This window comes from Bos taurus, chromosome 21 (assembly GCF_002263795.3).
Source record: "Bos taurus isolate L1 Dominette 01449 registration number 42190680 breed Hereford chromosome 21, ARS-UCD2.0, whole genome shotgun sequence".
Taxonomy (NCBI): Eukaryota; Metazoa; Chordata; class Mammalia; order Artiodactyla; family Bovidae; genus Bos; species Bos taurus.
This window is the reverse complement of record NC_037348.1, coordinates 32,204,402-32,227,135: the sequence shown is the minus strand read 5'-3', so window position 1 is coordinate 32,227,135 and position 22,734 is coordinate 32,204,402. Positions and strand designations below refer to the sequence as shown.

Here is a 22,734-nt window from a genome sequence, read left to right as displayed (position 1 = left end):
GCAAGAAGGCCACGCACCCCAACAAAGACTAGCCCCCACTGCTCACGACTAGGGAAAGCCTGTGTGCAACAAGAAAGACACAGTGTGACCAAATAAATAAAAGTAAAAAAAAAATAACAATTTGGGAAAACTTCTGAACCACATTTTTTGAGATTCGAAGGATTTCACATAGATAAAACTGGAGCAGGCTATTACGCAGGAGAAAGAGAATTCAGAAATTATTAACATGATTGCAAAATGAAGGTCACTTTGAAGTGAAGTCAAAGTCGCTCAGTTGTGTCCGACTCTTTGTGACCCCATGGATTATACAGTCCATGGAATTCTCCAGGCCAGAATACTAGAGTGGGTAGCCGTTCCCTTCTCCAGGGGATCTTCCCAACCCAGGGGTTGAACCCAGGTCTCCTGCATTCCAGGCAGATTCTTTACCAGCTGAGCCACAAGGGAAACCCTAGACTCCAATACATTGATGAAATAAACAGTTCATAAACACAAATCTTCAACTACAATTGTTTTTAATAGATAGTAGCTCTGAAGGTCACTTTAGAAGCATCCAAAAGGAGAATGCTGAAAATGCAAAAAGGGATGTGGCGAGAGAGAGCAAAGAGCTCAAGAAAGGGGAAAACATTCCTTAAGTAAGGAAAGATTTGAATTTATATTTGAAAAAGCACAGTACATCTCAGGAAAAACTTGATAAAGAACAATCAAGACCAACAGCAGTTGGTCCTGGCTTTTCAGCAGACTAATTAAAGAAAAATTAAGACTTCAAAAAAAGGACAGAAGTGATAGGAGAATTTAGTTTAAGGTAAAGATGGTATTTTAAATCAGAGGGGAAAATACCATTTAATAAAGGGTTTTGGTATAACTCACCATGTATCTTTAAAAAAAAAAAAAAAGGATAGCTTTCCATGTTACTTCCTCTCCTAAAATTCCAAATGGATCTTAATTGTAATAATGAAATTATAAAAATAATAGAAGAAAATCTGTATATTAGCTAAAGTGCTGTAAGGGGTAAATTCCAAAAATACCAGGCGCTTAGCACAACAGTTTAGTTTTTGCTCATGTGAAGTCCAACTGGAAGGGGTAGAGTGAGATGGGGATTTTGCTGCCCACAGTTTTCCCAAGACCCAGGATGAAAGAAGCACTGGCATCTTCAACAAGTGAGCTCCCGGGTTGCTCTGAGCATTGATTCCATCTGTCAGTCAGACAGTGAGAGACGATTATGCATGAGAAAGCACACACATCCAAGACAAGAAAGATAAGTGGGAATAACCTTTGAAACTGAGGGAATTTCAAAATTATAAGATGTTTCTCTGCATAACTCTATACAAATAACTTTGAAATATCTAGTTGAAATATTGATTTTCTAGGAATACATTATTTATTAAAACTGACCCCCGAAGAGAGAAAAAGTCTAAATAGATAAATCTACTAAAAGAAATAGAGAAAGTTGTTAAAGAGCTAATCCCTAAAAAAGATTTCAGGGGGGAGTTCTACAAAGCTGAAGGAACAGACATTCTCAATGCTCATTAAATTATTCCAGGGAATAGAGAATAATAGGCACATGAAGGAGGAGTGGGGAATTATCCAGCAAATGACTATGGAAGCTCAGGTTGCCTGATAACAAGCTGAATGTCCACTGAAAGCTACCCTTATCTCAACAGTCAAAGTTCAACTTTCCACCAGCCTGCCAGATGCCAGCAGTTAGTATTCTAGACAGCTCTCTGAGAAGCTGGCATCTAAACTTAGTCTGGACACCTGGGCTCCTCAGTTATGAAAATCTTTCTTAAGCCAATTTAAGCTGAGTATCCATCTCTTATAAAAGACATGTCTTATTCAGTGGATAAACCATATTCTATTCAATTCTTAATGTAAATAGGAAATGATACATTGATTGAAATGTATACATGATTGAAATGATACATGATTGAAATACATTTGCTAGTAATTTAAAGATAAGTACTAATAATATGGCTGAGTGCCAAAGAACTGATGCTTTCGAACTGTGGTGCTGGAGAAGCCTTAGACAGCAAGGAGATGAAACCAGTCCATCCTAAAGGAAATCAACCCTGAATATTCATTGGAAGGACTGATGCTGAAGCTCCAATCCTTTGGCCACCTGATGCGAAGAGCGGACTCACCAGAAAAGACCCTGATGCTGGGAAAGATTGAGGGCAGGAGAAGGGAGGACAGAGGATGAGATGGCTGGATGGCATCACCAACTCAATGGACATGAGTTTGAGAAAACTCCAGGAGATAGTGAAGGACAGGGAAGCCTGGCGTGCTGCAGTTCATGGGGTTGCAAAGAGTCGGACACAACTTAGCACTGAACAACAACTAATAATAATATGGACATGACATGGAAGTTAAAAACACAAGAGGAAAAACAAGTAACAGTCAATGCTTTGTCAACCCAAAAAAATTCAGAAAAGGGAAAACAGAAGGTATTGAGAAAGAATAATTAACAGAAAACATGAAATTGAATGGCAGGAAGACCAAACATTTTATTGTTACAGTACACCTGTGACTTACACTTAAATTTCTTTATTGGGCACACACACACACATATTCTTATACACAGTCATACACACAAATCCAGTTATAGACCAGTCAGTTACAAAATACTCACTTATAACAAAATAACAAAGATTAGCATGAAAGGTCTGGCAAAGATAATCCAGGCAAAAGCTGACAAAGCAATGTAGATATGTTCATATCAGACAAAGTAGAATTCAAGACAAGACACATTAAGCAAGATAAATAATATAAATTTTTTTCAAATAAAAAGTATAGCCTGCCAGAAAGATATGAAATAAAAAAGAATTTCAACCAAACCATAGGCATAGTGGAAGGGTTTATCATAACCTGAAATCAAATTGAGTAAAGAGAAGGTTTGAATATCAAATTTAAGAAGGTTTGAATATCAGATGTAACAAGCTTCATGTGTAGCCCAAAGGTAAACTATCTGTTTTACTTTCAGATCCTTATAGAGCAACAACAAAAATTCACCACATAACACACAGGCCACAAAAATCTCAGAAACCAAAAAGGAGAAATCAGATGAGCCACATTCCTTGCTCATAACGTAATAAATCTAGAAGTTAACACCAAAAAAATAAGGTCTTCACCTCAAGTCTAACCACTTGGAAATTTTCAAATATTCCTCTAACTCAGTTCTCAGTTCAGTTCAGTCTCTTAGTCATGTTCGACTCTTTGTGACCACATGGATTGCAGCACACCAGGCCTTGTCCATCACCAACTCCCAGAGTTTACTCAAACTCATGTCCATTGAGTCGGTGATTCCTCTAACTAGCTCAAGTTAAACTGAAAAAGGTTTTAAATCTGATGACAAGACGCCTGAAAGGGCTAACAATATTTCACACCAAAACCTAAATACTCTGACTGAAGATTTCCTCAGAGCAGTGTCATAGTCTTAAACTGTTCTGTGTAAAGTCAATATTCCCTCCACAAAGATATTCCGAGTGCCTGCTATAGGCCAGCACAGCTCTAGGTACTGAGGGTAGGGCGGTGACCAAAAGAGGGAAGGTTTCTCTGTGGAGCTTACAGGCAAGCAGATAAATGTCAGGATGGCTTTTTAGAATATCCTGAATATTCAATTCGAGAAGCTGGAAAGGTATAATAAAATACTCTCAGGAAAGTAAGAGAGAGGAATAAAGAAAGTGTAAAAAATTAATGACAGAAAAGTCAAACAGAATTGATAAAATTAAGATCTGATCAGACTGCTAGGTTGACAAAGAAGAAGAGAGACAAATCATGAAAAAGTATCCTTAGAAATGGCAAAGGGAATGATACAGAGAAGACTGTACAGATTTTACGCAAATGACATGTATAATACAATGTCAAAATTTTTTTGAAAACCGGTAATTTAGAAAGCTATTATGGATAAAATGGAAACATAACTAGAAATACGTAAATTACCTAAGTTGACTCAATAAGCGGTGGAATACTTGAGTGGTCCAGTAACTATAGAAGAAAGTGAAAAGATTGGTCAGGATCTAATCACCAAAACACGTAAATACCTCAGTGATTTCAAGGCAGACTCTGACAGTGGTGCTGATGACCCTATTTGTAGGGCAGCAATAGAGACGCAGACATAGAGAACAGACACACTTGGGGGGAAGGAGATGGTGGGACGAACTGAGAGAATGGAAACATATACATTACTGTACGTAAAACAGACCAAAAGTGGAAATTTGCTGTGTGACACCGAGAGCTCAGCCCAGTGCTCTGTGACAACCTAGAAGGGTGTGATGGGGAAGGAGACAGGAGGGAGGTTCAGGAGGGAGGGGACATATGTATACCTGTGGCTGATTCGTGTTGATGTATGGCAGAAACCAGCACAATATTATAAAGCAATTATCCTCCAATAAAAATAAATAAATAAATAATTCACAAAGTAGCCCTCAGAGGCAGTAGGAAGGCCCTGCTGGGGCTGGATTCAAGGCCTGCCTGCCACGGATGCTGAATGTTACTGAATCATCTTTCTACATCTCTTGAGATGATTGTATAATTTTTCTTGTTTGTTTCATAAATATAGTGAGTTATATTGATTGAATTTTTAACATTAAATCAAAATTGCATAATCAAAAAAAAAGTAGAGGCTGACAAAATTTCGAGGACTGCTATTTTTACTTAATATGTAGAACATAAAGATGGAAAGAGACTCTTTGGCAAAGCTGGCATACCAAAATCTGATCCACAAAAAAAACAATGGAATTATAATTACAGGACTTTAGATGCACAAAGAATGAGAAGGCTTGGGCACAAACTGCCCAGAAGGAGTGTTACAATTGGAGGCACTACTGTGTGTTCACTTGAGCATATGCGTGGCCTGTCACCCAAACCCAGCTGTGGGGACGTCTCATATACTGTGGTCCTGCCCTCCATCACTCCTTATATCTGTAATTTCATGGAGTATTTCCTACAGCCAATTGACAGGCAAGGAAGAGAACAGAGAAGAGTTTACGCACAGCTTGTCCACTGAAAGTGGACTCCTGTGGTCCTGCTGTCCCATTCAGAGGTGGCCCCAGGAGAAGACCGGGAAGAGAAATCTTATCAAGGGCAAAATTTAAAACATTGTATCTTATTGGTCACTTTCCTTGAAGGCAAGATGGCCTGAGGTACAGATCTACATTGGTTCATGAGCAGTAGTTAATGGTCTGGCCAAATGATCAAGGGCTTGGAAAGAACAAGAGTGGAAATCAGTGACCATGTGGTCTGGGAAAGATAATGTGGATAGAGCTGTCAGAATTGACCCAGAGGCAGAGCCTACTGTGTCTCACATAGATGCTCTCCAAAATGCCCTCCGTGTGGAGGAAGTTCTCGATAACCAGGTGGACATGATCACCCACCCAGTGGGTGAGCTGACGTCTATCAACTTCTTTCCCCAGCTAGTCCTGGGCCTGCTCAGGAATAAAGTGGCTTTGGAGGCAGGAACAGAGACCACCTGGTCGAGTAGGTGGTCTAACAGCCGTTCAAAGCTGACGCAGCCGCTGCTGCCGACAAGGGCCTAACTTTCAGCAGTAGAGACCAAGTCTGCAAGTCTGATATCATACTACAGTGGAGAGGAACAGTCAGCTCTATGACAGCGAGTTGCTTATATTGGACTCCTTCCATCATGGGGGACAGTGATTTGTCCTCGTTGGAATAAATATGGATATTGGAGTTGAATAGGTATTTTCTTCATGCTTCCATCAGGACTGACATCCGTGGACTTCATAAATACGTCAGAACAACCCATACAATACTGCTTCTGCCCCAAACTCACTGTACAGCCAAAGAATGAAGCCGTGGGCCGATGGTCATGGGATTCACAGCTCTTATCATACACAGGAGAGCTGGCCCGAGAGAAGACTAGAGCAAACATTTAAAGGATCAGTCACGACACCCTGGTAGACAACACTCTGTGAGTTGGGATACTGTCCTCTAGGATGCGGCGTACGAGCTCAACCAGCAACCAACTTACAGTGATCGGTTTACAGCAACCCTGGAACCAAAGCATGAATGTGGGCTTGGCACGTGTCACCACTCCACCAAATAATCTCCTTTCAAAAAATTTGCTTTTTGTTTCCACATCTCTACACCTGCTGGTTTAGAGGTTTTGATATGCAAGGGAGGACAGCTTCTATCTGGAGACACACAATGGTTCCCCTGAATAGGAAGTGAATACTGCCAACCAGCCATGAGGGGCTCTCAGGCCAGTAGATGAACAGGCCCAAGGGAGATCGTGTGTTAGCTGGAATGATTGATTTACAAGTGTGCTGTCCAATACTGTAGCCACTAGCCACCTGTGGCTATTATATTCAAATTTAATTTAAACTAAATTAGTAATTCAGTTTCTTCAGTCACACTAGCCACATTTCAAGTGGTCAGTATCCATACATGGCTATGTGTGTGTTGCTCAGTCGTGTCAGACTCTTTGTAGCCCCAGGGACAGGAGCCATCCAGGCTCCTCGGTCCATGGGATTCTCCAGGCAAGAATGCTGGAGTGGGCTACTGTGCCCTCTTCCAGGGGATCTTTCCGACCCAGGGACTGAACCCACATCTCATGTGTCTCCTGAATTGGAAGGCAGATTCTTTACTACTGAGCCACCTGGCTATAACATATGCTTATTGGCTACCATTTTACCCAGAGAAGATGTGGAACATGTCCATCATTGCAGAAAGTTCTACTGGACAGCACTGACTGACGGTACTAACGGGTACTAAAGGGTAATGGGGAGGTCATTACAATAGTACATGAAGAAATGAGGTTGACTCTCAGGAACCCTCTGCTCTGCCTGCTAGTACTGCCATGAGTAACTTCCAGTATGGAAGCAAGATTACAACAAAGATGTTAGGCAAGACCACTAGGGCCCAGACCCCTCAGGAATGATGGCATAGGCCACTCTGACACATGGCCTAGAATCCCCGCCAGATGAGGTGTTGGCCAAAGGCAAAGTCATCATGCAATAGATGGTAGAGGAAGGAGGTTATACACCCGAGTCAAGGCACAGAGCCCCGTATTCTCTACCCATATTTCCTTCCCTGCTCTGCCATCTATACATTTATATACTTTAATGAATTTCTCTTGTATTTCCCTTTAGTCCATGCTTGTATATATTGTTTGAAGAGTATTGAGAGAGAATTGGGACAGAATTAGAGAAGAAATGGACTTTGCCCAGAACTTGGAGTTGTTTAGAGTAACTGATAAGAGAGTGAAGATATTTTCAGTTTGCCAGACTGGATTTTTTTTTTTTTTTTGCACTTCAGCATGGGAAGAAGTCTGAATTCTAGTAGGACTTGGTTGGTTTTGTTGGCTTCCCGGAGTGTGGCTCTTCCAAGAGTTTTCCAGTGTTAAAGAAGAGTTGGTTTTTGTTGTTTGCAATCAACGCCTCTGACTGGTACAGAAATATAAATATTGACGAGGAATAGACCACATGGCTATTTGCAGATGACGTGCTTGTCTTCCCAGAAATTCCTAGAGAATAAGCAGAAGAATAAATAAAGAAAAGAAAAAAACGACAGGAAATAATTTACTGTGGTGACCAGATACAAAATTGCTTTTGTATTTATCAGCTTCATTCTGGAAGGAAATGTGATCTTTAAAAATTTTTGATGTAAAATAAAACCAGACCCAGAAGGCTTTGCATATCAGACCGTTTTGTCCTGAAGGTGCTGAGGAGAAGTGAGACCTGTATTAGGAAGCCAAACACAGGAGTGTGTGGGAGGGTGGGAGCTCCCTGGGCCTGGCCTGTTCCTCCTGAGAGGTGCCTGCTGCTGCTGCTGCCTGGAGCAGGGGCTGGGGATGGCTCAGATGGAGAGCAGCACCAGCTGCAGTGCACTCTGGTGGGGCCTATGAGGTCCAAAGTGGCTGGAGAGAGCTGGGAGGGGGGAATGAGAGTCCCGTGCAGCCCCCCAGGCCACAGCATATCCAAGGCCCTAAGCTTATACAGCCTCAGATATGCAGATGATACCACTCTCATGGAAGAAAGTGAAGAGGAACAAAGAGCCTTTTGATGAAGGTGAAAGAGGAGAGTGAAAAAGCTGGCTTAAAACTCAACATTCAAAAAATTAAGATCCTGGCATCCGGTCCCATCACTTCATGGCAAATAGATGGGGGAAATGTGGAAACAGTGGCAGATTTTGCTTTCTTAGCTTCTAAAGTCACTGTGGACGGTGACTGCAACCATGAAATTAAAAGACACTTGCTCATTGGAAGAAAAGCCATGATAGACCTAGGCAGAGTATTAAAAAGCAGATACACCACTTTGCCGACAAAGCTTTGTCTAGTGAAAGCTATTGTTTTTCCAGTAGTCGGGGACAGATGTGGAAGTTGAACCATAAAGAAGGCTGAGCGCAGAAGAATTGATGCTTTCCAACTGTGATGCTGGAGAAGACTCTTGAGAATCCCTTGGACTGCAAGGAGATCAAACCAGTCAATCCTAAAGGAAATCAACCCTGAATATTCACTGGAAGGACTGATGCTGAAGCTGAAACTCCAATATTTTGGCCACCTGATGTGAAGAGCTGACTCAATGTAAAAGACCCTGATGCTGGGAAAGATTGAAGGCACAAGGAAAAGAGCACAGAAGAAGTTGAGATGGTTGGATAGCATCACCAACTCATTGAACATGAACTTGAACAAACTCTGGGAGATAGTGGAAGACAGGGAAGCCTGGCATGCTGCAATCCATGTGGTCCCAAAGAGTGGGACAAGACTGAGCGACTGAACAACAACAAAGCTTACAATTGGAGGCCTTCTAAAAGGAAATCTAATACAAATTATAAGTACAAAATCAGGGACAAACACGAATAGTTACTTAGAATGAGAAAAGAAATGAAAACAACCCATGGACAAGAAAAGTTGATCTACCACAAATATCACAAAATCCCCCCAGAGAGCATAATATTTTTAATATTCTATAATTTTAATGTGCCTAGCACATCTTTTAATACCTTGTGTTCCTTGACTTTGGCTACATACCTTTTGATGGCCTCTTCATATGGCAATAGTATATAGTGTATGGCATTTCCTGTAAGGAGAACAGAAAGATAACTCAGTATCTCCCCTGGTGTGGTAGCTAGTTTTATTAATAGTTTAGGGAAGTTTCTTTCAGTTTCACATCTTGTTGGTAAAGTTGTAAATTTTTAGGATTGTTTTCAAATTGGGGGAAACTTCTATCCCGCTTCTTTTATACACGAGCTGTAAGCTTTCAGGGTAAGGACCCATCTTAAGAACTCTAAACTGATGGCTCGTTACCCAAAGCAATTCCGATGCATTCGCAAATTGCTACTACATCACTTTGAGCTACACAGTTGTGTACTGAAATTTCTCTTATGCTACACACGCTGTACTTACTGATGAGCGTGTGTAGGAGTTTTGTCATTGCAATCCTCGTTTCTCTAGGCTGTCTTGTTGTATTGGTAGCAATTTTGTGTGCCATTTCATCTGGAACTTCCAGGCCTCATCAGGACACGATGCATTAGTTACACGATGCATCAGTCAGCCCAAAATGTGATTCCATATATTGGGATGAGTAAAACATGCAACTTCACACACAGAAGCACCCCTTGTTTGTAGGACTGCTACAGTGCTCAAGTCCTACAGACAATTGACTTCTGATACGTTTTATTTTGCATCCCATTAAAGAGAAACAAAATGTATAGTACATTTAGAATTGTATATGCGGCATTGCCGAGTATATTCTTCAACAGGAGGGAGTTCCATTTTGATGGGCATCCATGAGAAATGAATCTATCCTCTGGTGGCGGAAGAATTTTCCCCAAACTAGTTTCTGGCTCTGTACCCTTCACACTTTGTTCCTCCTCCACAACCTTCCAGGGCTGGGTGTAGACACATCCATGTTTCAGTATGGCCTCTGGGCTGCATCTTCCTGTCCTGATAACGAGTGAATCCCCGTGGTGGGCATTGGTGGTTAGAAGAATTATTGCCAGAATGACTAGCAATATACAGAAGTGCCTATACACAGAAGTGCCTATAAACTACATAAATATATCCACTAAGTCAAATAAATTGTGTCTCAGACTCAGCTTGCCCTTAACCAGATCCCAAAGATGCCCATGGCCATACAACATCATCCAACATGAGTGGAAGTATGACAGAGACCTTACGGTGGAAGAGATAGTGGTCTTAACTGAAACATTTTACTTTTATAAGTTTTACAGAAACATTTATGACCATGTAAATGCATTGCTGGGCTGCCTCCCAGGGCTTTGGAGGAAGCCTGTGTAAATGAGCTTAATTAACATCACAGAATAGCTTCCTTCAGGAGCTGAGGGACCAGGGAACAGTCCCATTAATCATTCCTCTCACCAAAAAAAGCACACCACAGTCCACACAATGCCCCTCAGGCTCACGCTTTCATCTTTGCTCACTGCCGCGTCTCAGGCAGACACCATTGGTCCCGGTCCACAGATGAAAAATGGACGCCCAGAGAGGAAGGACCCTTGGCCACCATCACACAGCTGGCAGGTAACAGAGCCCAGCTCTTGTGTCCCAGTCCAGAGCTCAGGCGCTGCACCAGTTCCTGAACTGTCTCCTTTGCCCCCATAGTCATCCTGACAGAAGGCCGAGGACGGGGTCACACCTCTGTTTATAGAGGTGGTAGCCTTTGTCGTCACTCCTCATACCCACACTGACAGGACAGTTGGCAGGGCACTTTCCTGCTCAGGAGTTTATTTAACTCACAGCAGTCTGCAGCGTTATCCTCATTTTTCAGTAGAGGTTCATGGACATCACGTGGCCTGATAAAGACCCAAGTGCAAGGCTGTGGGAGGAGAGGCGCTGGAAACCAGGTCTCCCCACTCCTGCTTCAAGGCTCTTTTCACCACCCTTTTCTTGTTTCCCCTTTTGAGACCAAAGGGACCTCAGAGCATCATCTAGCCCAGTCCCCTTGTCCTGTAAATGAGAAGCTGAAGCCCAGAGAGAAGGGACTTGCCCAGGTCACACAGGAAGTGGGCAGAAGCTCCTAAGCTGTACATTTTGTCTCTCTGCCTCTTTTCTCCAGGCGCTGTAGAGCCATCGTCTGCCCCTCAGTGTCTAGGACGGCCCATTGCAGGCTGGCTCTTTAACCTCTGAGTCATCAGGCAACAGCCATACCCAGCGAGCCTATCACTGCAGTCCTGCCCAAATCCCTCTTCTTTGAAACTTGTCTCTAACCACAGCCCCTACTGAACAGGGAGAAGAGGCTCAGGCAGCCATGTTTGTGCTGAGTAACCCCCCCATCCAGTTTGAGCAAAGCTAGAGTGAGTCCAGCTCTGGTGCCGACGCTTGAATAGGTTGGGAGTCTAAGTGATGGAGAAGAACCCAGACAGAAGCAAGTGCAAAGCTCCCTGACAGAAAGGCAAAAGCGTAAGAGACAACCCCCTGTCCCATAAGTTTCCCTATCACATGATTGCTAGGACTACTGAGTCCAGGTTATTTTTCTGTAGGATACATCAGCACACTTTCACCTCTGAGTCTGGTAAGTGGGTTTTTGCACCATGCATTTCAGACATTATAGAATTAGTTTTTAAGCAAGTTTAATGGGTAATACCTTCCTTCACATGGTTCACAAATGAAAACAAAAAGGCATACATTCTAAGGTCGTGCTTCCTCCCCTGTCCCTATACACCCAGCTCCTTAGCCTCAGAGGTAACCACCTTTGTAATTTCTAGTATATCTTTTACAGCTTTCTTTATGCAGATATAAGCAAATGTGAATATATGCTTCTTACTCCCCAATTCTCTTCCTTGGGCCAAGGTAGCATACTGTATATATTGTTCTGTATTGCTTTTTTCGCTTAATCATCCTGGCAATCATTGCATATGGTAAAGTGATACAATTGTTTTGTTTACAGTCAAATCCATAGTTTACATCAGGGTTCACTCTGTGTGCTGTACACTTTGTAGATTTGGGCAAGTATATAATGGCATGTATCCACCATTACTGTCTCATACAGAGTAGTTTCACTGCCTCAAAAATCCACTGTTCTTAAGCTGACATAGTAGATGCAGAGCCAGGACTTCACTCTAAGATATTGGACCGCAAGACCAGGCTCCTTCCACTGATTGGAGCAGCGCTGTCTCCACTCGTATTAGAAATGAACAGCTTTCACGCTGGTTCTTTACTCTTTTTCTACCCTCTGTGCAACACACTGGGGGTGTTGACAAAGCTGGGCCCAAATGATGGAAAAGAGCAATTTTCCTGCAGTGTGAGGCATGGGAGGCAATACTTGTCTATTTTTGTCTGCATGCACACACCAGGGCACAGCTAGCAGGGTCAGTAGGTCTTATGAGAGTAAATGGGGCTGTCGTTGACTTTTCAGTGCGCCAGCATCTTCATATGTGTGGCGGCCTTAATATCACCAGAATCGCATATGATAGGAGCTCCTAGCCCAGAAAGAGCCACACTGTTCAACTACAGACTTACTAAGGTCCTCCCTAGGTCATGGGATAAAGAGACACATAAGAAACAGGGGCTTATAGCACAGTCTATCAGGACCCAGTGTGGCAAGTGGTTTTGAAATGGAACAGGACACTCCTGAGGCTTCCCTGGTGGCTCAGTGGTAAAGAATCCGCCTGCCAGGGCAGGGGACAGGTTCAGTCCCTGGGTTGGGAAGATCCCCTGGAGAGGGAAATGGCAACCCACACCAGTATTCTTGCCTGGGAGGTCTCATGGACAGAGGAGCCTGGCGGACTGTAGTCCATGAGGTTGCAATGAGTTGGCCCGGACTTAAACGACAACAAAGGACCCTATTGTCCTTGCCCCTATCTCCTCTATCTGCCTTTTGTCTGTGAAAAAACTTTAGCCAAAGAATAAGTTTAATCAGAGAAGCAAGAAAATGCAGAAACAAAGGAAAACCGTTAAAGGAGACAAAATAATAATAATGTAGTCATTAATCGTCAAGGACCTTTAATTCCTTCTCAAGGGCTATAGACAATATTCTGAGCCATGTCCTGTAAACTGTCTTATGGATACTGAAACCCCCACCAGGTGGAAAAATTAACGTGATGACTGACTGTAGCCATGACATAAGCTGTCACAAGCCCAAGAATTGGTCTCAAGGAAATGGAAACAAACCAACCCTGGAACTGAAGATTAACTGTACTTAAAACAATCAAGATGACACAGGTCAGACCAGCAGTGACCAATTTCAAAATGACTGTCAGAGCTGACTGCGCTGTTTCTGCATGTAGCCCCCTCCCTCTCTCTGTAAAAGCTCTTGCTCCCTGATTCTCCGGTGGTAGATGGGCAGAGGGAATCAGCACCTGTACAGCTGTTGGCCCCCTCCACCCCAAGGCTGCCAACCTCCAAAATAAAGCAAGCTTTCCTTTCCACCAACCTGGCCTCTTCATTGGCTTACAAGCAGCAAGTAGCCAGACCTGTGTTCAGTAACGGTTTGATGGAAGAATGCATGGGGGGAGAGGGAGTTGTCAGCATTCAGGGAAGAGGATTTACCCCAGCCTGAGGGGGTAGATCAGAAAGATTTTTTGGAGGGGTTGCCTGAGCTGAATTTTGAAGGGTAAACAGTCCTTCAAGGTAAAGCTGGATGAGAATGGGCATTCCAGTCCACATGTGTAACATATTCAAAGGCCGGGAGGAGAGTGAGGACAAGGCCGTTTTTGAAAACTGTTAAGTGGCTCAGTGTATCCTGAGCCTCAGCCAGGGGCTTTGTTACAAAGAGTCATTCAGCCAAGCTGGGACTTCGGTCTCTATTCAGTAGACAATGAGAATTATTAAAATCCTGTAAGTGAAGGTAAGGCATGGTCAGAGTTGCATTTTAGAAAGGTCATTCTGGGAGATGTCTTGTTCTAAATGGTGTCTAGAGAGCAGCCCCCATTACAGCCTTCTGCACTTCTCACCAGAAAAAGCACAAAAATGCCAAACAATTTTGAAAATCAAAACTGACAGACAATCAATTACTAGCATCTGAAAGGCAAAACAATTGCTTGCCTGTGCTTCAACTAGGAAACAAAGCAATCCATTCGCATAAATAAAGACAGAAATACACTTAATTCTCCTGCAGTCCAGAGATCCAAGCTATCTAACAACTGGAAAATTGGGCAGCTGCCCCTGGGCTGTAAATGGGATGGGTTTTTTTCTTTTTTAGATATCCAGCACACTGTTCTTAAATTCCTGTCCTTCTTGCACCTACCTTTTTGCAACTAAATGAAGTTGCAACCCCAAAATAACAAAAGGAGAGAAGGTAGGGCAGCCTGAGGCTGGCACTTAGCCTCCTGAAGGTGAAGAGTCTCAAGGTAAAGCACTGAGGTGGGAACAAGGATGGACGGGGAGACCCGGTGATGACCCAGGACACTTTTTCACAAACTCCACTGATCAGAATGGGAGACCAGACAACGGGAACAGAAGAGGATCCCTTTCCCTCATAGACTAAGAAGCTAGAGAAAGAATAGAAAACTGAGCTCAAGCGAAGTAGAAGGACGGAAATACCAAGACCAAAAATGAATGAAATAGGGAAACAATCAATTAATTTATTCATTAAATTTAGCAATGTTGCTGGAAACATTGTCTTTATGCAACTACCAATACTTCTACTAACCAGTACCAGTTACCAGTACTTCTACTAACCAGCTACAATTTATGAAATTCAAAAATAAGACAATTCACAAGGACATCCAAAAGGCAACAAATATCTAGGAACAAATCTAATGAAAAGTGTATAAGACTACACACATTACTGAGAGAAATGAATGAAGACCTAAATAAAGGAAGGGAGGGAAATACCATATTCATGGATTGGAAGATTCAAGAATATTCACAGAAATATCAGTCTCAATAACCTAAAAACTGGAGACAACCCAAATGTTCTTTACCAAAAGAATGCATTGTTTCATCTTGACATAATCATACAACTGAATGTATTCAATGCTGAGAATGAATAAATTACTGCTACTTGCAGCAACATGGATGAATCCTATAAATATAGCATGGAGTGAAGGAAGCTAAACTCAGAAGAGTACATATCATATGACTTCATTTATAAAAAGTTAAAAAACAGACAAAACTAATCTATGGTGTTAAAAGTCATGATAATAGGAGATACTGACCAAGAAGGGCTATGAGAGAAGATTTCTGATGCTGGTCACCCTCTATTTCTTGACCTGGGTGGTGATTTCACAAGTGTGTTCATTCTGTTAAAATCAAGCTGGGCTTTGTGCATTTTTCTGAATGCATGTTTTCATACAGTAAAAATTTTAATAAAAATGAGATAATTTAGGAAAAGGAAACTTGTGATATAAAGAACTTACAAGGCTTCTCAGATGCCGTGATCCCATCGAGTTCTGTGTCGTATGTGGACTCTGCTGCTCAGTAGTAGAGCTGAGCACTTTACTTACTTATGTATTCAATTCTTGCCAGTTAAATAGTGCTCTATGAAATAGGTGTTATTCTTAACACTCACCTCACCCTCTTTTGAAGAGACTGCAAAAATCTGAATGAAAATATCAGCAAATATCACTCGTCATTTTACAGATGAGGAAACAGGCCCAGGGAGTTTAAAGTAACTTCTCCAAGGCCACATAATGACCGAGGGGTGAGAACCAAGAGTCAGTCTGAGCAGTCTGGGCCCAGGACCCAAGTTTCCTGTCACTTCCCTGAATCAGCTTGTCAGCTGTTTCTCTTCTGTTCCACTCCTCTCTCAGTTCCTGGAAAAGTGTTTCTCAGCCTCCATAATTCATCCCACAATTCGTGTGGTATCTTTGCCATGTTTGATGACACTGAAAACAATAATGATTCCTATTGTGTTTCTGCACTTGCCTATAATGGACAAACTTTTTAAGAGCTTGGAGCACTGTGCCAGGAAACCAGCTGAACAAAAAGGCTTCTGTATTTTTGTCAGTAGAAGCAGAGTTGTGAAGGGCAGCATAATGTGCGTGTTCACTGCCAAGAAACTTGCATAATGATTTTCTGCATCTTTAAATCTCTGAATCCATTAAGGCTCTCTAATTGGTATTGAGTAATACATCATGTGAATGGCAAGTATTATTCACATCTATCCCCTTGCTTCTCTTCATATAATCTTTTATCTAGGAAATGTTAAATTGTCTCAGTTATCTATGCATGAAACAGTTGGAATCCTCAGTGTATTTTCAGCTATGTAAAATGTAAAAATGTAGAGAAAAAATTTTAAGGAAATATACCAAATTATTAACAGTGGTTATCTCAGAATTGTAACTTTTGGGGTTTTTCGTGGGATTTTTTTTGTATTCTCAAATTTTCTGCATTGAATATATATCAATTTTGAAATAACAATTTTAAAATTAGCTTAGAGTATATAAATTTTTATATAGTTAAATAATTGCAATTATGTCAACATATATATGTAGTAAAAGACTGGAAGAAATTACTCATAATTTATTTTGTTCTGGATGTAGAGCAATGAGTTTTTGTCTTCCTTCTACTCTATGACATTTTCTAAATTTTTTTAATGGTCATTCTATCAGTCAAGATTCTTGAATGGGGATCCTTCCAAACAGGTAAGGGGTTCAAATGTGGGAAAACTTAAAAAAAACACACAAATGTTTGCTACAAGCAGATATTATTGTTCAGTCGCTCAGTTGTATCCGACTCTTTGCGACCCTGTGGACTGTAGCCCACCAGGCTTCTCTATGCATAGGATTCTCCAGGCAAGAATACTGGAGTGGGTTGCCAAGTTCTCCTCCAGGGGATCTTTCCAACCCAAGGACTGAACCCGAGTCTCTCGTATCTCCTGCATTGGCAGGCAGGTTCTTTACCACTAGCGCCACCTGGGAGACCTATATATCTGTATCTACATTTTTTTCTCCTGTGTTCCAAATGGGGCTGTAGAGCTGGTTTAATAAAGACACTAATCACTATAAGCAGATACAGATTTTACAGTGCAAAAAATAAATTTATCGTTTCCTTTTTTGGTAAAACATAGCCACTTTGTGTCACACAATGTGAAATCAGACTTCATTTTACTTCATATGATATAGCTTAAGAAACAGGGTTTACTGGGGAAAGTTATCAGCTGAGAGTCAGTAAGAGAAGACATGCATGCCCCAGCCTCCCCTCGCCCCCCAAATAGATGGGCCACGGTCAGGTGCAGCGGGACACACAGTGGGTCTGCATTTCTGGGGATGAACCTCAGCCCCTCATTTGCTCTTTTTCTACTTTACCAGGGGATAAAATCAGCCTGCTTGAGCATAGGGCAGTCAGAATTTAGAATGCCAGGAGTTATCCAGAAGGCTGGTTTTCCAGAAGGAAGGATTCTCCCACTGGGTGGAAGTGGTCAGTAAGGGACAGTAGGAGTCATGAGGTCCAGGACTTAGCCCGGGTACCGTGATAGGTGTGCTGCTCACTGATCGAAGAGAGGGGCAGGTTCAGGGAAACAGCGAGCTCAGTTTGGGACACGAGGAGTCCGGACAATATATGTCACCACCACAAGGTCAGGTCCCCATCATACACTCTCATAGTGCCCTGAACCTTTAAATTGCACACAGGAGATGCACATTCAATCTCGGGTTCAAGAAGATCCCCTAGAGGAGGCATGGCAACCCACTTCAGTATTCTTGCCTGGGAAGTCCCATGGACAGATTAGCCTGGCGGGCTACAGTCCATGGGTTTACAGAGTCGGACACAACTGAAGCGACTGAGCATGCGTGCATCCCAAGTGCAATAAGTCAATCATGGCATGATTAGCATTGAACCTCCCTTCTGGATGGATAGTGAGCTCCCTAAGGTCTTTGCCCAGGTCTAACCACTTCACTACTGTACCTCCAGCACTTGACATAGGGTCAGGCACAGAGCAGGAAACTAGTAGATATGTGCTGAATGGATTAAAGAATATACCTGGAGCCATGCAGCAGGCTGTCGGGTACATGGATAGGAAACTGAAAGATCTAGGAGGAAACTCTAGAGTCAGGAAAGCTATGCATTTGGGTGGTAACTGAACCCAAGGCACTGGGTCAGATGGCTCAGGGCAGGTGAGAAAAGTCCGAGAGCCTAAGTCAAAGTCCTGGGAAACACCATCATCCAAGAGGGCTCAGGAAGAAGAGCAGCTGGAGAAGAGGTGGAGAACTAAGTGGGAAGTGGGTGGAGAATTCTCTAGTGGTCCAGTGGTAAGTCCACTGATGGACTCAAGTTGTGTCCACTTCTTGTCTATTGTAAATAATGCTGCAGTAAATGTGAGAGTGGGCTTCCCAGGTGGCACTAGTGGTAAAGAACCCCCTTGCCAACGCAGGAGACATAAGAGACGTGGGTTCAATCCCAGGGTTGGGAAGATCCCCTGGAGGAGGACATGGCAACCCACTCCAGTATTCTTGCCTGGAGAATCCCATGGACAGAGGAGCCTGATGGGCTACAGCTCATAGGGTTGCAAAGAGTCAGACATGACTGAAGCGACCTAGCACACATGCACAAGTGATTAAGACTCCATACTTTCATTGCAGGGGGCACGGGTTGGACCCCTGGTCAGGAAACTAAGTCCCACATGCCACGGGGTACAGCCAAAAAGAGAGAGAGGAGGGTATCCTGGAAGCTACAGGAGGAGAAATATTTAAACAAAGAGAAGTCAGTGGAATCAAATACTGGTGAGAGGCCTTGTGAGATGAACGACACCAATGCTTATGAAACCCTTGGGTGCCAGGCACTGTTCTGACAGCTCTGTGTGTCTTAACTCGATTAATTCTCACAAGGTAGGGACTATCATCATGATCTCCCCCGCTTCCCAAAGACGAGGGTATCGAGACACAGAGAGGTCACCGAGCTAGTAAATGGGAGGGCTACAGTTTGAACCCAGGCTGTCTCCAAGCCTGTGCTCTTCCCTGTTACAGACACTGCCCTAGAAGAGAGGGAACAGATCAGGTCATTGGCAACACTGGCAATTTCAGTGACGCTATAGGGTAAAACCACAAGGCAGTGAGTAAAAAAAAAGTGAGTTGGAAGCAAGAGAGTACAGACCAGCAGGCCAGCCCTTAACTACAAAGAGTGGTCTGACTGTGTCACCTGGGGGCTCATTAGACATGAAGAATCTTGGGCCCAGCCCCATCTTCTGAAACAGACCCTGCAATTAACAAGTTCCTCAGGTGATTCACATGCGCGCTGAAGTCTCAGCGAGCTGATCTTTCAGAACTAGATGAGCTTTCAGGAACGTTGATGGAGAGAAGAGAGAAAGAAAAATGCAGTTTTTCTTTTTTGGTTGGAGAGACTGAAGCAGGTTATAAATTTAGAACAGTGGTTTGCAACCCTGACTCCACATTAAAAACATGTAGTGTGCCGAGGCCAATGCCCAGAAGAAAGTCTTGTAGTCCTGGTGATCCAAATACGGGGGCAAGGTAGGGAGACTCACACAAGGAATCAAAGTAAGGAAGGACAGGATGGAGGTGCAGGTGCCAGGGAATTAAGGCCTCCTCAGGTAACTGGGACCCATTCCAGTGTTCTTGCCTGGAGAATCCCAGGGACGGGGGAGCCTGGTGGGCTGCCTTCTATGGGGTCACACAGAGTCGGACACGACTGAAGCGACTTAGCAGCAGCAGCAGCAGGTAACTGGGAAGGTTTGAGGCTGAAGAAATGCAAAGAAGATGTTTTGGGGAAGGAAGAAAAGCATCACAGTAAAGCAGAGAGAAACATTTTAGAGTATGGGGACCAGCAAGGAGATAGACTATCAAAGGGAATAACTCCTAAGAGTTAGGATTGATTGATTGACTTCTTACATTTTAACTGGGATATGATGTAGCAAGAATGGTGCTTTTAAAACTGAAGTCAGATGGTGTTCCTAGCCTGCTCAAAGCCTTGCAGTATCTTTCCATCACATATGGCTTACTAGGCCCTTGGTGATCTGGCTTTGCTGACTGCATTCTCTGCTTTCCACTGACCTCCTGCACACTAGGCTCTTTAATGTTCTTTTTCCTACTGATCCCATTTCTGCTTCAGGGCCCTTGTACTTACTATTCTCATCTTTGGTTCTTCCTCTAAATATTCACACAGCCTGCTGCCTAACTTCAGCTGGGTCTCCTTCCATGTCCTCTCAGAGGATTTCTCTCATCACTCTCTATGCCTTTCCTCTGAATTCTTTTCTTTTTAAAATATTTATTTTATTTTTTATTTTTAATTAGGCTATAGTTGCTTTTCAGTGTTGTGTTGGTTTCTACCGTACAAAAACATAAATCAGCTATATATATCCTCTCTCTCTTGAGCCTCCCTCACACCCACCCACATCACACCCCTCTAGGTCATCACAGAGCACTAGAGCTGAGCTCCTTGTGCTAAACAGCTGCTTCCCACTAGCTAGCTATTTTACACACGGTGACCTGCCTCTTGAGAAACCTATATGCAGATCAGGGAGCAACAGTTAGAACTGGACATGGAACAACAGACTGGTTCCAAATAGGAAAAGGAGTACGTCAAGGCTGTATATTGTCACCCTGCTTATTTAACTTATATGCAGAGTACGTCATGAGAAACACTGGGCTGGAGGAAGCACAAGCTGGAATCAAGATTGCTGGGAGAAATATCAATAATCTCAGATATGCAGATGACACCACCCTTATGGCAGAAAGTGAAGAAGAACTAAAGAGCCTCTTGATGAAAGTGAAAGAGCAGAGTGAAAAAGTTGGCTTAAAGCTCAACATTCAGAAAACTAAGATCATGGCATCCAGTCCCATCACTTCATGGGAAATAGATTGGGAAACAGTGGAAACAGTGGCTGACTTTATTTTTCTGGGCTCCAAAATCACTGCATATGGTGATTGCATCCATGAGATTAAAAGACGCTTACTCCTTAGAAGGAAGTTATGACCAACCTAGACAACATATTAAAAAGCAGAGACATTACTTTGCCAGAAAAGGTCCATCTAGTCAAGGCTATGGTTTTTCCAGTAGTCATGTATGGATGTGAGAGTTGGACTATAAAGAAAGCTGAGTGCAGAAGAACTGATGCTTTTGGACTATGGTGTTGGAGAAGGCTCTTGAGAGCCCCTTGGACTGCAAGGAGATCCAACCAGTCCATCCTAAAGGAGATCAGTCCTGGGTGTTCATTGGTAGGACTGATTTTGAAGCTGAAACTCCAATACTTTGGCCACCTGATGCGAAGAGCTGACTTATTTGAAAAGCCCCTGATGCTGGGAAAGATTGAAGGCAGGAGAAGAAGGGGACGACAGAGGATGAGATGGTTGGCGGCGTCACAGACTCAATGAACATGGGTTTGGGTGGATTCTGGGAGCTGGTGATGGAAGGGAGGCCTTGAGTGCTGGGGTTCACGGTGTTGCAAACAGTTGGACACGACTGAGTGACTGAACTGAACTGAGAGCATATATGTCAATGCTTTCTGAATTATTTTCTATCACTACTCAATATCATGTCATAAACCTACCTGCCTATTTGTTGAAGGTCTACCTCCTCTACCAGAAAGTGAGCTCCATGGGGGCAAGGATTTGTCTTGCTCACTGTTAAATACTCACCACCTAGAACTGTGAGGCACAGAGGTGGTACTTGCAAAAAGTTTAATGAATGAATAACTGGCTGCTGCTGCTTGGTGCCAATCAATAGGAGTTTGAGATGAAAAGGTGTTGCTGAGAGTGCCTGGAGAAGGTGATTATCTAGGGAGACTGTAGAGAACGAGATAATTAAGGACAACCAAATGGCCATCTTTGAGGAGGGCGTGCAGAGTTGTAATGGCAGGTAAGACAGTAAACAGTTTTGTGTGTGGCTGAGAATGTGGTTTCTGCCCTACACCACCTACTCTCTGTGTGGCTCTGGGTAAATTTGTTAATCTTTCTGAGCCTCAATTACCCACCAGTAAAATGAGGCTGATAACCGTGATGCATGCATGCGTGCTAAGTTACTTCAGCCGTGTCCAACTCTGTGCGACCCCATAGATGGCAGCCCATCAGGCTCCTCTGTCCCTGGGATTCTCCAGGCACGAATACTGGAGTGGGTTGCCATTTCCTTCTCTATAATACCTTCCACCTAAAGGTTGTGATGGAAATTAATTGAGCAGATGGTCATAAAAAGCCTAGCACAGGGTAAGCTCTCAATAATTGCTAATTAATATGATCAATCCCAGATTGGGAGAAGAGTTTGAAACGTTGCAATATAAAACAATGTTTATGTAATTCTGCTAAATCTTGTTCCCCTTTGGAATAGTCTACCCAGGAATAGACTCGATGCGTTTGTTACCTTGTCCCCAACCACACACATACACGAAAATGTCTCTGCCTTGCCAACCCCATCACCAGCCTTTTCTCCTTTCCGATGACTCTTCTGAGAGCTAGCCTAGGGCTTGACACAATAAGTTCTCCATAATTATTTGTTGATGTTCATTGCACGGCTCCCAGACAATGCTTAGGTGTTACTTTGTCAGGAAAATCTCAGTGTGGAGTGGGAGATAATTAGTTGTCTCTGACTTCCTTAGGAGAACGAACTAGGTAGAAAGATGGCGTTCTTCGGGCTCTGAATAACCTATAAGCCTGGCATGGCAAACCTAGCTCAATAGGGAGGGATTGGGTTTGGTCCTCTGGAACTTCCCTAGTGAACCATCTGCATCCCAAGGGCGGCCAGAGGCCAAGGGCGCTGAGCCCGCGTCTCCTTTAAGAGGTGTGGCCTCGCTGTAGCCACCACAGGAGTGATTGGCTGAAGCTGCCTGTCCCGGGGCGGGACTCGGTTGCTAGGGAGCGGCGCGGGCCCCGAGGAGACTGCGGCGGCTGCGCGTAGGAGCGAGGTGCTTGCTGGGGCTGGGGTGCGCGACGGCGCCG

At 43.3% G+C, this 22,734-nt stretch overlaps 1 long non-coding RNA gene across 1 annotated transcript; it reads right to left on the bottom strand.

Annotated features, from left to right (window-relative positions):
- Positions 1 to 1,851: 1,851 nt before the first annotated feature.
- Positions 1,852 to 16,003, bottom strand: LOC100847412 (uncharacterized). Its single transcript, XR_003031426.2, has 3 exons — positions 15,271 to 16,003; positions 8,984 to 9,032; positions 1,852 to 7,477 (listed from the first exon to the last, which is right to left on the bottom strand). It is a non-coding gene; the product is annotated as an uncharacterized lncRNA (long non-coding RNA).
- Positions 16,004 to 22,734: the final 6,731 nt, after the last annotated feature.